Here is a 13,832-nt window from a genome sequence, read left to right as displayed (position 1 = left end):
CTCTCACAAGCAATAATCTTTATTAACAAGAAAACAAGGTGCAATACTTTTTTAGCACCGCTAGATGGTGCTGTTACCTAACTATTAACTACATGAATAGAGATATTGCATCAGAATGAATTAGAAATGAAATAGACATGAACTGAAATGAATCTCTCTCTTCTGGAGGCAGAACACGATCCATCTAAAAAAAAAGGATATATTGTTACCTAGCTGACATATTCTTCACCACCACTCTAGTTCTTCCAGCTGGGCTCAGATTACCAAGCTGCAGCAGTGACGGCACATTGTCAATAACTGACAACTGCAGCCAATCACTGGCCTCTTCAGTGCACTGCTGAGGTCAATAATTGGCTGCTGAGGTCATATGTATTGTCAACGTGATGTCACCTCTCAGCCAGGTTACAGAGCCTGGGTAGGAGGTACAAGATTTATCAGGTAGGTGATTATCTATTCTTTTTTGCATGCTGATCACTTATATTGTCCGGTTTACTCCTGAAACTGGAAAAAAAACTGTAACCTATAACCTATTTAATCTACAGTTGTGTTCAAAATTATTCAACCCCCACTTAAATTGAGTGTTTTGGCCAGTTTGACATTGATTTTGATAATTTCAGTCATCTTGTTTACAATTAAATCAAAGAGGCACTTGTAAGTCAGACAACTATAACATAACATTTATAATGAAATAACCACAAATGTCTTTTCTGTGCTCACATCATTATCAATTTTATTCAACCCCCAAGTGACATTCAATGTTAGTACTTAGTACAACATCCTTTTCCAGTTATAACAGCTTTTAAACGTGAAGCATAGCTTGACACAAGTGTCTTGCAGCGATCTACGGGTATCTTCGCCCATTCTTCATGGGCAAAAGTCTCCAGTTCAGTCACATTCTTAGGCTTGCGCGCTGCAACTGCTTTCTTTAAGTCCCACCAGAGGTTCTCAATAGCATTTAAGTCTGGTGACTGCGATGTATGCTTGGGATCATTGTCCTGTTGAAAGGTCCAACGTCTCCCAAGCCTCAGTTTTGTGACGGACTGCATCACATTTTCATCCAATATCTCCTGGTACTGAAGAGAATTCATGGTACCTTGCACACGCTGAAGCTTCCCTGTACCTGTAGAAGCAAAACAGCCCCAAAGCATGATTGACCCCCCGCCATGCTTCACAGTAGGCAAGGTGTTCTTTTCTTTATAGGCCTTGTTCTTCCTCCTCCAAACATAGCGTTGATCCATGGGCCCAAACAGTTCTAATTTTGTTTCATCAGTCCACAGAACACTATCCCAAAACTTTTGTGGTTTGTCCACATGACTTTTGGCATACTGCAGTCGACTCTTCTTATTCTTTGGAGACAGCAAGGGGGGTGCGCCTGGGAGTTCTGGCATGGAGGCCTTCATTACGCAGTGTGTGCCTTATTGTCTGAGCTGAAACTTCAGTACCCACATCTGACAAATCTTTTTTCAGTTCCTCAGCAGTCACACGGGGACTTTTCTCCAGTTTGTGCTTCAGGTAGCGCACAGCAGTCGAAGTCAGCATCTTCTTTCTGCCACGACCAGGTAGCGTTTCAACAGTGCCCTTTGCCTTGAATTTGCGAATGATGCTTCCTATGGTGTCTCTTGGTATGTTTAACATCTTTGCAATCTTCTTATAGCCATCGCCCTTCCTGTGAAGAGAAATCACCTCTTCTATTGTCTTCCTGGACCATTCTCTTGACTTCACTATGTTTGTAAACACACCAGTAAATGTCTAGAAGGAGCTAAGTATCACAGTCCTTTTAAATCTGCCTAATTGGTGCTTATTATGCTTGATTGCTGCTCCTTGACATCCACAGGTGTTTTCAATACCTGATCGAAAACACTCGAATGAACCTCTGTTCTTAAGAGTGGTAGTCTTTAAGGGGTTGAATAATTGTGTCAATGAAGAAATCACAAAAAACATTTAATACTGTATTACAAAAACAATTGATGTCATTTTAGTTGCATTTGGTTCTTTAAAAAGTCCTTGTAAGATTTCATTCTGAACACAATTACAAATGTACACTAAATTCCCTAAAACTCTTTACAGCATTGGGGGTTGAATAATTTTGAACACAACTGTATATGTGTTTCAGATTTTTGGGAGTTATTGCTACATATATATTTTTTCTGAATATGTAAAAGGAGGAGGGCATCAGGATCCCTTCTCTAGCTGTCCTAAAGGCCTACTGAAGTTATTTAAATCCTATAAATAGGAACTGGGACGGTCTTCAAGGAAATCGTTTTGGTAAGAAATGTTTGTTAAGCAGGTAATGACCCTATGCTAAAGTTAGGTTTGGCGTGCAGCTGGACAAGAACTTGCCTGAATAGCCTCCGTTGTGTTTTCAGTGAAATCAATGTGCTAACCATTGTGGCATTAAAGCCAATATATATAGTATCATCTTGTTACTTAATCCACTTCTCTCAGGAAAAATCTACCCAAAAATGTGTGTTTATTATTGTTGAATTCTTGCGGAGATGAGTTGGAAAAAAAAATGCTGGCGAGCAAGGAAGATTTATTTATGTGTATTAATTTATCATACAAAAGTTGATCTACTGTATTATGGTGTCTTTAATATTTAAAGCATGTGGCTATTGAAATACAGTTTAACAGAATGTGTTCAAATGTGATTAAAAGAAAACAATACTCTTACTAACCACACACATTTTCTACAAATATTTTAAAAAATACATCTAAACCTAGTATTTCTTCTCTAGAGTGTATTGTGAAGGAGAACTCTCTGCCTCCATCTAGTGGAATGGGAGGAGAAATATAAATACATTTAGCTTGAAAAACCTCTTAGAAATTATTTCATGTTAATTAAATTTCTTAGCGCTGTTTTAAAGGTATGAAAAATAATGCCAGGAAATGTATAGATGGAAATAACAGCCACAAGTGAGGCAGATACTGATGTGGATGTTTTTGACACTTTGCAAAAACTCATTAATGTGGGTCATAAATTAGACTTTTTTTTTTTTAAATGTGAAACTCTTAATAAAAATGTTTTTAATGCTAATGCTAAAGAAAGCTGCCGGTAACAGTCCACATAGGTCTTAACCAGCCTATAAAGAAGGTAGGCAGTGCATACCAGCTCCCACCTTCAACCCTTCTGAGCTAAGGTTTATTAACTATTACAGCAACCACTAGCTGAGCCCTGTAACAATGACTATCATCCACATTAGTCCCTGTATTATTTTTACCTTCAGACATTGATTATATGCAAAGTTCATATAGTATTATTTCCAGATCACTCATTAATGAACACCCCGTGTGCATGGAACACAACAGATAAGACTGTTGTGCTTTGTCTTTATTTACTGCATCAGCATAACAACTAAGGACAGATTCATCCACCTTATGGCAATCATTGACGCATTTCGAACATACTGTTCTTAGTCGTAGCAAAAAATGAGTGTCTAGGCAAGGCCCCTCCCCCACCTACCACCAGGATGGAGGGGTAGAATCAACATACACTAATCCTCAACCTAGACATCCATTAACCTGTCAATTTAGCTCACATGTGTATTGAAAACCCACACCCAAGAGTGCAAAGAAAAGCACTATATACAGTTGCAAGAAAAAGTATGTGAACCCGTTGGAATGATATGGATTTCTGCACAAATTTGGTCATAAAATGTGATCTGATCTTCATCTAAGTCACAACAATAGACAATCACAGTCTGCTTAAACTAATAACACACAAATAATTAAATGTTACCATGTTTTCATTAAACACACTATGTAAACATTCACAGTACAGGTGGAAAAAATATGTGAACCCCTAGACTAATGACATCTCCAAGAGCTAATTGGAGTGAGGTGTCAGCCAACTGGAGTCCAATCAATGAGATGAGATTGGAGATGTTGGTTACAGCTGCCCTGTCCTATAAAAAAACACACACCAGTTCTGGGTTTGCTTTTCAGAAGAAGCATTGCCTGATGTGAATGATGCCTCGCACAAAGAGCTCTCAGAAGACCTACGATTAATAATTGTTGACTTGCATAAAGCTGGAAAGGGTTATAAAAGTATCTCCAAAAGCCTTGCTGTTCATCAGTCCACGGTAAGACAAATTGTCTATAAATGGAGAAAGTTCAGCACTGCTACTACTCTGACTAGGAGTGGCTGTCCTGTAAAGATGACTGCAAGAGCACAGAGCAGACTGCTCAATAAGGTGAAGAAGAATCCTTGAGTGTCAGCTAAAGACTTACAAAAGTCTCTGGCGTATTCTAACATCCCTGTTAGCAAATCTACGATACGTAAAACACTAAACATGAATGGATTTCATGGGAGGATACCACAGAGGAAGCCACTGCTGTCCAAAAAAAACATTGCTGCACATTTCCAGTTTACACAAGAGCACCTGGATGTTCCACAGCAGTATTGGCAAAATATTCTGTGGACAGATTAAACCAAAGTTGAGTTGTGTGGAAGAAACACACAACACTATGTGTGGAGAAAAAGAGGCACAGCACACCAACATGAAAACCTCATCCCAACTGTGAAGTATGGTGGTGGGGGCATCATGGTTTGGGGCTGCTTTGCTGCGTCAGGGCCTGGACAGATTGGTATCATCAAAGGAAAAATGAATTCCCAAGTTTATCAAGACCTTTTGCAGGAGAACTTAAAGGGAGTCTGTCACCACATTTGAGCCTATTAGACAGATCCAATAGCGTTATATGTGCCACCCAGAAGTTTAAAACGGTACCTTTGTTGCATATACTGGAGTCTTGTTTCAGCCAAAAATGAACTTTGTAGGTTCTGTAAATGCGCCCTCTCAAGTGCCCAGGGCGGTGTCTCAATCTTCCGAGCCCAAGACCAGACCTCCCCAACGGCTCATAACCCCGCCCTCCGTGTGCCTCTGCCCGCCCACTCTCCTCCTCTCTCCTTTTCCACGCAGTGGAAATGCGCCCTGGGCACTTGATAGGGCGCATTTACAGAACCTACAAAGTACATTTTTGGCTGAAACAAGACTCCGGTATATGCAACAAAGGTACCGTTTTAAACTTCTGGGTGGCACAAGTATTTAGACAGCACTCCTTTGTTTAGTGATAATTAAATGATTTTATTTCATGTTATTTCAGCCGGAATAGGTGGTTTTTGTCAGTTGCAACCTTTCAGGCGTAATAATCGCCCTTCATCAGGCTGACAAGACATAATGTACAGAAAGAGAAGTTCATACAGTGATCGTAAAAATCAAAGAATACATGATAGTATAAATAGATGTACAAAAAAATTCATATGGTAATCATAAAAATCAAACAATACATGATAGTATAAATAGATGTACAGATACATGATTATACAGCTAAAAATATCACATGCGAAGGAGGCGGGCCCACTGGGCATAGTTAACATCACATATGCCATACATATTCCTGGGCGCTCCATTTTACACAATAGCACTGAGTGTGAGAGTGCTAGAAACAAGATTGCTGGTTACGTACGTGGTGTGTACTGTGGCCAATCGGAAAAAGACCATTGCCCCAGAGCACAACAGCACATACGTGGAGACATCTATTGTTGCATAGAATTATTAGTACTTCCTGTTATGGCACCTAGCCATACAGCTACATATAAAGGTTGGATTTGGATGGTGGGTCAGTCAGGGCGCACCTGCGGCAGAGGGGCTGCCACCGGTTAGTCCCAAGTGTCACACCACTCAAATAGGGCTGAGGCAACATGAAACAGTGCATAGTAGAGATAAAGGGGGAACGAACTCCTAGGAGTGCATAATAAACCTTTGTAAGATGGAATATCAAGAGTCAAAGCAGGCTTATGGGATACAAGGACCAGTACAGGGTAACCAGTTACACTGCAAAATATCGAGGTATATAGGTATACAGGCATCGGTAAAAGGACTCACCACTCTGAGGACCACACTAGGTATACAGCCGGCGCTTGTTTGCACATGGGGTGCGCCATCTTTAAGAGTACCCTGGTGTGTTGTGGTAGGTGGGTGGGAGTCATGTGGTGCAAGTAATGGGCGGACCTAGTTACCGGAGCAAGGCCTGGGGTGCAAAGCGCATTCCGACGTGTGAGTATGCCGATGCGTCATTTCCGGTGTGTCACTTCCGGTAGTCTGACTAGTACCCGGAAGTGCCGTGCGTGTCATGGTGGTTGTACTGTCATGTGACCTGGTCACATGATCGCACTGTCCCTGACGAAACTACAGGGAACAAGAGTGATGATATAGCCTTGCGCAAATAGGGGGGCGGTATTGGGACAACTTGACTAAGTAATGTCTCTACACCTTAGCCTGCGTTGGTAAGAGGGCGGTGTTGGGATAAGGGAATGTCCACTAGGAAATGCCTGCGTGCGTTGGGGGGCGATGCTGGGGCGCAGGCGCAGTGTCCCTATAGATAGCATCAGAACAAGAGGCATCCAGTATATATATATATATCTCTATTCAGATATGCAAAGTGAGATCATGTGCGGCCAGTTAAGGGGTGGCGACCAGTCTGCATCAAAGATACATGTATATCCAATAAATACAATTCATGACATACTGGGTGACAGGGAGACTGTCACAGGTATACCCACTTGATTGTTAAGCCCGGCTACTTAGTTCCAAGCTGCATCGGGGGAGGATGAGCGTGGAACTAAGCAGACCGGGCCAGGTTGGACGGGATGATCACTCAAGCGTCCACACATGAACAGAAAGCCAAAAGCTAGCACCGTGTTCTGAAGACGGGTAAGAATAGTACCACGAGATAGTGGGGCACGGTTGAACTACGAGATGGTAGGTCGAGGACCTGGTGGTCTTGACTACACCCTTTAGATGCTCAGCAGAGGTATCTTGGGACCGTAAAGTGTGCTTTGCGGAAGTCACCATCCGCTACTGAACAGTTCTGGTCCTGTAATAGAAGCACATAAAACAGATTTAAGATACATTATGAAGGACTGAATAAACAATTGGCTTAAAAATAATCCTTGTTTAACCCGACCGGTTGTAGGGTACTTAACCGACGGATCCAGGACATCTCTCTCTCCTGGAGCACCGCTTGGCGGTAGGGAGTAGGGAGATTTAAAAAATCATCAATAAACACTGGCACATCCTTGCCAGTAATTTTCCCAATGTTTTTAAAGAAGTGCCACTCATGTCCTACAAAAGAGCGAAAAACATCAGAGATTTACTAGTTAAATCTGACATCGGGAGCAACAAGGGCTCCGGGATCCAGACCACCATCACTGGTTCCCCTATCAGTGGCACTTACCCGTGCCTGTCATGTGCCCAATGCAGCAGCGTCACGAAAGGTCTCACCTTCACTCACCCTACATCAGGGAAGACATTTAAGATCCTAGGCCACTTCTCGTGTCAGACAAACTTCGTTGTATACCTTATCAAATGCCCATGTGGCCTTGGCTATGTTGGCCAGACCATTCAAAAAATCAAAGAACGAATCTGCCAAATCGAACATCCGTACCAAAAAAACTGATGCCCCTCTGGTTGAACACTTTCTGGAACATAAACACGCCATCAGCCAATTACGTTTCCAGGTAATTGACTGGATCCCTCCCCTTAGACGAGGGGGGGACCGCCAAGCGGTGCTCCAGGAGAGAGAGATTTCCTGGATCCGTCGGTTAAGTACCCTACAACCGGTCGGGTTAAACAAGGATTATTTTTAAGCCAATTGTTTATTCAGTCCTTCATAATGTATCTTAAATCTGTTTTATGTGCTTCTATTACAGGACCAGAACTGTTCAGTAGCGGATGGTGACTTCCGCAAAGCACACTTTACAGTCCCAAGATACCTCTGCTGAGCATCTAAAGGGTGTAGTCAAGACCACCAGGTCCTCGACCTACCATCTCGTAGTTCAACCGTGCCCCACTATCTCGTGGTACTATTCTTACCCGTCTTCAGAACACGGTGCTAGCTTTTGGCTTTCTGTTCATGTGTGGACGCTTGAGTGATCATCCCGTCCAACCTGGCCCGGTCTGCTTAGTTCCACGCTCATCCTCCCCCGATGCAGCTTGGAACTAAGTAGCCGGGCTTAACAATCAAGTGGGTATACCTGTGACAGTCTCCCTGTCACCCAGTATGTCATGAATTGTATTTATTGGATATACATGTATCTTTGATGCAGACTGGTCGCCACCCCTTAACTGGCCGCACATGATCTCACTTTGCATATCTGAATAGAGATATATATATATACTGGATGCCTCTTGTTCTGATGCTATCTATAGGGACACTGCGCCTGCGCCCCAGCATCGCCCCCCAACGCACGCAGGCATTTCCTAGTGGACATTCCCTTATCCCAACACCGCCCTCTTACCAACTCAGGCTAAGGTGTAGAGACATTACTTAGTCAAGTTGTCCCAATACCGCCCCCCTATTTGCGCAAGGCTATATCATCACTCTTGTTCCCTGTAGTTTCGTCAGGGACAGTGCGATCATGTGACCAGGTCACATGACAGTACAACCACCATGACACGCACGGCACTTCCGGGTACTAGTCAGACTACCGGAAGTGACACACCGGAAATGACGCATCGGCATACTCACACGTCGGAATGCGCTTTGCACCCCAGGCCTTGCTCCGGTAACTAGGTCCGCCCATTACTTGCACCACATGACTCCCACCCACCTACCACAACACACCAGGGTACTCTTAAAGATGGCGCACCCCATGTGCAAACAAGCGCCGGCTGTATACCTAGTGTGGTCCTCAGAGTGGTGAGTCCTTTTACCGATGCCTGTATACCTATATACCTCGATATTTTGCAGTGTAACTGGTTACCCTGTACTGGTCCTTGTATCCCATAAGCCTGCTTTACCTCTGGACATTCCATTGTACAAAGGTTTATTATGCACTCCTAGGAGTTTATTCCCCTTTATCTCTACTATGCACTGTTTCATGTTGCCTCAGCCCTATTTGAGTGGTGTGACACTTGGGACTAACCGGTGGACAGCCCCTCTGCCGCAGGTGCGCCCCGACTGCCCCACCATGCAAATTTAACCTTTATATGTAGCTATATGGCTCGCTGCCATAAACAGGAAGTATGAATTTTCTATGCAATATAGATGTCTCCATGTATGTGCTGTTGTGCTCTGGGGCAATCGTCTTTTTCCGATTGGCCACAGTGCACACCACGTACATAACCAGGAATCTTGTTTCTAGCACTCTAACACCCAGTGCTATTTTGTTAAATGGAAGCGCCCAGGAATATGTATTGCATATGTGATGTTAACTATGCCCAGTGGGCCCGCCTCCTTCGCATGTGATTTTTTAGCAGTATAATCATGTATTTACATCTATTTATACTATCATGTATTGTTTGATTTTTATGATTACCATATGAATTTTTTTGTACATCTATTTATACTATCATGTATTCTTTGATTTTTACGATCACTGTATGAACTTCTCTTTCTGTACATTATGTCTTGTCAGCCTGATGAAGGGCGATTATTACGCCTGAAAGGTTGCAACTGACAAAAACCACCTATTCCGGCTGAAATAACATGAAATAAAATCATTTAATTATCACTAAACAAAGGAGTGCTGTCTAAATATTTGTGACACTTACAAGTTCTGGAGGTGGAGCCTTAGAACGCTACCCGGACGTGCACCCACCCCCGCCATTCTATGAACAGAGTACTGTGGCCAATTTTGTTGTAAAAGATTTGGAATACTCCACCACGGTCCTACGGGCACCATTCTTGGCATAATCTAGATGTCGTTCCTGATTGTAAACACACAACACGATACCAGTGGAGTGTTTTCATTTACCGAGGAAGACGCGAGGAGAATCACTTCCTCAATCACCGCTTCAAATGAGTTTTTATCAAACTCTAATCCAAGGGCTTCTGTGAACACACTTGAGAAAATATACCGCAAAGCCATATCATTGGAGCTACACATGGTGACCCTGGCAGAATACTATAAAAAGAAAATCATCCCACGGGGCCTCCGTTGCAACCTCCGACCTACCTTGTTCTCAGAAGATCCTGAATTCTGTCTGCAGTTCGAGAGAATTTTAAATAAAGCGTCATTCGACATTATCCTTCTAACCCTAGAGAGTGCAAATAAAGAAATCAAGAAAACCAAGGAGGAGATCACCACACTTGAAAAGAACCTCTTCCAAGAAACACCAACAGATGAAGCAACATCCATCCGTACTAATCTGACTAAAAAAAACAACCATTTCAGACGTACCCTAGAGGATCGTAAGAAATCCAAGTTCCAGAGAGACGTCAAGGATTACTCTACAAACCAGGTATACCGCACAGTATCAAGAGACTTCCCTGCTACAGATACCATACCCCCCTTCACCTCGGGATCCTCGAGTGCAAGCGAGGCCGATTTTTTAGACAGAGCTACTGGCCGCAACAGAGGCAGAGGCTGACAAGGAGGGCGGGGAAGAAACACAGGAAGAGGAAGACAAAATTTCCGCTCCCAGTCCCGGGACCCGATCCGAACCAGGTCTACGTACGGGAACTAGACACAGACCCCTGTAACTCGGAGGATCTGACCATCAACTTATCCAAAAGAAACCTTTCTACAGACGAAATATCAGCTCTCAACTTAGGCCTGGGCTTTGTCCCCACTAACCTCTACAATCCATACACACAGGATAAAGAGATGTACCGTTTCTTTCGTGCTATCAGACTACGGGCATACCTGGATATCGAAAAACCAATCTGGATGAACGAACAACCACTATCCACCTCACCGTTCCAGACCCGAACCAGAGGATGCAAGCCTCCAAGTACATATATGCCTCCGAAGAAATACGAGATGATCGAAAAAATACATATCTAAAGTCCAAGACGAGATGAGTAAACTGGAAAAGGAATCAACCACGAAAAAGGTGAGATTCAACCTATCTAGGGGCCAAAAAGGCGCATTAAAAGAACTTGCCCAGGATAGGAACATAATCATCAAACCAGCCGATAAAGGCTCGGGGATAGTGATTATGGACTGCTTAAAATACAAAAACGAGATCCTAGGACAATTGGGAGAACATGGTACCTATCAACCATTGGACCAGGATCCCACCAGGAGGTTCTTAACTGAACTGTCTGAAATTGTGGGACGTGCCCATGCCAATGGGCTGCTGACAAACAAAATGGTCGAGTACCTGGTCCCCCAATATCCTCGGATTCCAGTTATCTACACACTCCCCAAGGTCCACAAAGACATGGAGAATCCCCCCGGAGACCGATCGTCTCAGGATGTGATTCGGTTTTTCAGGCGGCAGCCACATTTCTGGATAACCTACTACGACCTTATGCCCTGAGTGGCAGGTCGTATATCCGGGACACTACGGATTTTCTAAACAAAATCCACATGGCCCAGCTTGGGGAGAATAATCCATACTTGGTAACCATGGACGTAACGAGCTTATGCACCAACATACCCACAGACGCAGGCATTGAATGCGTCAGGACGGCCCTATCCAGAGAGGCAGAATTTTCTCCAGCGGAACAGGAATTCATACTGTCCCTACTAACTTTCGTCCTCAAGCGTAACTATTTTCTTTTTGAGGACCAATTTTTCTTACAGATGTCCGGGACAGCGATGGGGTGTAACGTAGCTCCTACGTTCGCCGTCATCTATATGAATTCTTTTGAGGAGAAGGTGGTATACCCCCATGCAATGTTTCAGGATCACGTACATTGCTGGGTTAGATATATTGACGATATCTTCTGTATTTGGCAGGGTACACAGGAAGATCTCCAGACCTTCCATCGGGACATCAACACCGGCGTTTCCAGCATCTCTCTCTCTCTCTGTGCTCCAGCCAGTCCGAGATCTCCTTTTTGGATGTCTGCCTGAAGGTAAGGGATAAAGCCATCACCACTGATTTATACACGAAACCCACTGACAGAAACAGCTTACTTAGGTACAATAGCTTCCATCCCCCAGGTCTTATTCGATCCCTACCACAATCCCAGCTGATGAGGGTTAAACGGATCATATCCAACCCATCAATATTGGACCACAGACTCCGCGAGATGTCATCTAAATTTATGGCAAGGGGTTTTCCATCCCACATCCTAGACTCGCATACCTTAAAAATAGCTGAGATCCCAAGAAACAATCTCATGATACCTTAGGCGCGTTCTGAATCTTCCAGCCAGAAACGTAACCCATGCGTTACTACATTTTCACACCAAAGTAGGGAGATTTAAAAAAATCATCAATAAACACTGGCACATCCTTGCCAGTAATTTTCCCAATGTTTTTAAAGAAGTGCCACTCATGTCCTACAAAAGAGCGAAAAACATCAGAGATTTACTAGTTAAATCTGACATCGGGAGCAACAAGGGCTCCGGGATCCAGACCACCATCACTGGTTCCCCTATCAGTGGCACTTACCCGAGCCTGTCATGTGCCCAATGCAGCAGCGTCACGAAAGGTCCCACCTTCACTCACCCTACATCAGGGAAGACGTTTAAGATCCTAGGCCACTTCTCGTGTCAGACAAACTTCGTTGTATACCTTATCAAATGCCCATGCGGCCTCGGCTATGTTGGCCAGACCATTCAAAAATCAAAGAACGAATTTGCCAACACAAATCGAACATCCGTACCAAAAAAACTGATGCCCCTCTGGTTGAACACTTTCTGGAACATAAACACGCCATCAGCCAATTACGTTTCCAGGTAATTGACTGGATCCCTCCCCTTAGACGAGGGGGGGACCGCCAAGCGGTGCTCCAGGAGAGAGAGATGTCCTGGATCCGTCGGTTAAGTACCCTACAACCGGTCGGGTTAAACAAGGATTATTTTTAAGCCAATTGTTTATTCAGTCCTTCATAATGTATCTTAAATCTGTTTTATGTGCTTCTATTACAGGACCACAACTGTTCAGTAGCGGATGGTGACTTCCGCAAAGCACACTTTACGGTCCCAAGATACCTCTGCTGAGCATCTAAAGGATGTAGTCAAGACCACCAGGTCCTCGACCTACCATCTCGTAGTTCAACCGTGCCCCACTATCTCGTGGTACTATTCTTACCCGTCTTCAGAACACGGTGCTAGCTTTTGGCTTTCTGTTCATGTGTGGACGCTTGAGTGATCATCCCGTCCAACCTGGCCCGGTCTGCTTAGTTCCACGCTCATCCTCCCCCGATGCAGCTTGGAACTAAGTAGCCGGGCTTAACAATCAAGTGGGTATACCTGTGACAGTCTCCCTGTCACCCAGTATGTCATGAATTGTATTTATTGGATATACATGTATCTTTGATGCAGACTGTCTGATGCCTTGTATCCTAATATTATATGGTCACATATGTACTCATGACTTGGATGTCCTATGGATATGTACATGTACCTCTGATCCAGCGGCTACCGATCGTTCGCGCAGGCACCTCTCTGGGTCGCCACCCCTTTTATATATATATATATATATATATATATACTGGATGCCTCTTGTTCTGATGCTATCTATAGGGACACTGCGCCTGCGCCCCAGCATCGCCCCCCAACGCACGCAGGCATTTCCTAGTGGACATTCCCTTATCCCAACACCGCCCTCTTACCAACGCAGGCTAAGGTGTAGAGACATTACTTAGTCAAGTTGTCCCAATACCGCCCCCCTATTTGCGCAAGGCTTTATCATCACTCTTGTTCCCTGTAGTTTCGTCAGGGACAGTGCGATCATGTGACCAGGTCACATGACAGTACAACCACAGTGACACGCACGGCACTTCCGGGTACTAGTCAGACTACCGGAAGTGACACACCGGAAATGATGCATCGGCATACTCACACGTCGGAATGCGCTTTGCACCCCAGGCCTTGCTCCGGTAACTAGGTCCGCCCATTACTTGCACCACATGACTCCCACCCACCTACCACAA

This window comes from Bufo gargarizans, chromosome 4 (genome assembly GCF_014858855.1).
Source record: "Bufo gargarizans isolate SCDJY-AF-19 chromosome 4, ASM1485885v1, whole genome shotgun sequence".
In the NCBI taxonomy this organism is placed as follows: Eukaryota; Metazoa; Chordata; class Amphibia; order Anura; family Bufonidae; genus Bufo; species Bufo gargarizans.
The sequence above is the reverse complement of the archived record's forward strand: the minus strand, read 5'-3'. Positions refer to the sequence as shown.